Source organism: Toxoplasma gondii (assembly GCF_000006565.2).
Source record: "Toxoplasma gondii ME49 unplaced genomic scaffold asmbl.1385, whole genome shotgun sequence".
NCBI lineage: Eukaryota > Apicomplexa > Conoidasida > Eucoccidiorida > Sarcocystidae > Toxoplasma > Toxoplasma gondii.
Window position 1 is genome coordinate 1 of NW_017383331.1, and position 1,070 is coordinate 1,070.

A 1,070-nucleotide genomic window follows, 5' to 3' on the forward strand; every position below is an offset into this window, starting at 1 on the left:
GCCTTTGATTGGTTATGGCAGCGGGGTCAAGGAACGGGCATTGTCTCCGTCGGTAAATCAAGGTGTTGTATGGTTATGACCTTCAAAAAAGTTGAAGAAGATCTCTTGTTCTCCTTCGGGGGTTTTGAGAGATTTGGAAGTTGTTTAAGTGTGCGACTGTTTGAAAACGCAACAAATTTTTGTTGTTTTTTTAAAGAGCGCACAAGGTTCGGGATTCGTCCACTTCGAAGTATCACGAAGAGCTTTTCAATTTGTTTATAAATAAACAGGTTGAAATGCTGTTAAGTGCATACTGTAATAAGAGGTGGATGGGTTGATACCCCGAATGTGTCCAAGGTGGACAAGCTTTGTTGATTTGTAGCATCAACGACCATGATTCCTGATGAATCGATTCAGGATGAAGGCGTTGTTGTTTCAAATAGCTCAAGAGTATCATCAGAAACTGGTGTTGCTGTTAAGGCTCACCAGGCGACCAAAAAACGTCGCGTTTTGATGTAGAACCTTGAGTGAGGCAGGCTTACACTTCTGTTTATGCCATAAAACACGAAAGAGGCCGGAAAATAGACGGTTGATTGAGTGTTTTTTTGGTGTTTTCGAGGTGGTCTGTCTCAGGAACATATTAACCTGGTTGATCCTGCCAGTAGTCATATGCTTGTCTTAAAGATTAAGCCATGCATGTCTAAGTATAAGCTTTTATACGGCTAAACTGCGAATGGCTCATTAAAACAGTTATAGTTTATTTGATGGTCTTTACTACATGGATAACCGTGGTAATTCTATGGCTAATACATGCGCACATGCCTCTTCCCCTGGAAGGGCAGTGTTTATTAGATACAGAACCAACCCACCTTCCGGTGGTCCTCAGGTGATTCATAGTAACCGAACGGATCGCGTTGACTTCGGTCTGCGACGGATCATTCAAGTTTCTGACCTATCAGCTTTCGACGGTACTGTATTGGACTACCGTGGCAGTGACGGGTAACGGGGGAATTAGGGTTCGATTCCGGAGAAGGAGCCTGAGAAACGGCTACCACATCTAAGGAAGGCAGCAGGCGCGCAAATTACCCAAT

The 1,070-nt window shown here is 43.7% G+C and overlaps 1 non-coding gene across 1 annotated transcript; it reads left to right on the top strand.

The window, feature by feature from the left end:
- Positions 1–644: 644 nt before the first annotated feature.
- On the top strand, positions 645–1,070 carry TGME49_461190 (the record flags this gene model as incomplete). The annotated part of the gene is made up of 1 exon (XR_001974463.1): positions 645–1,070. It is a non-coding gene; the product is annotated as an 18S ribosomal RNA (ribosomal RNA).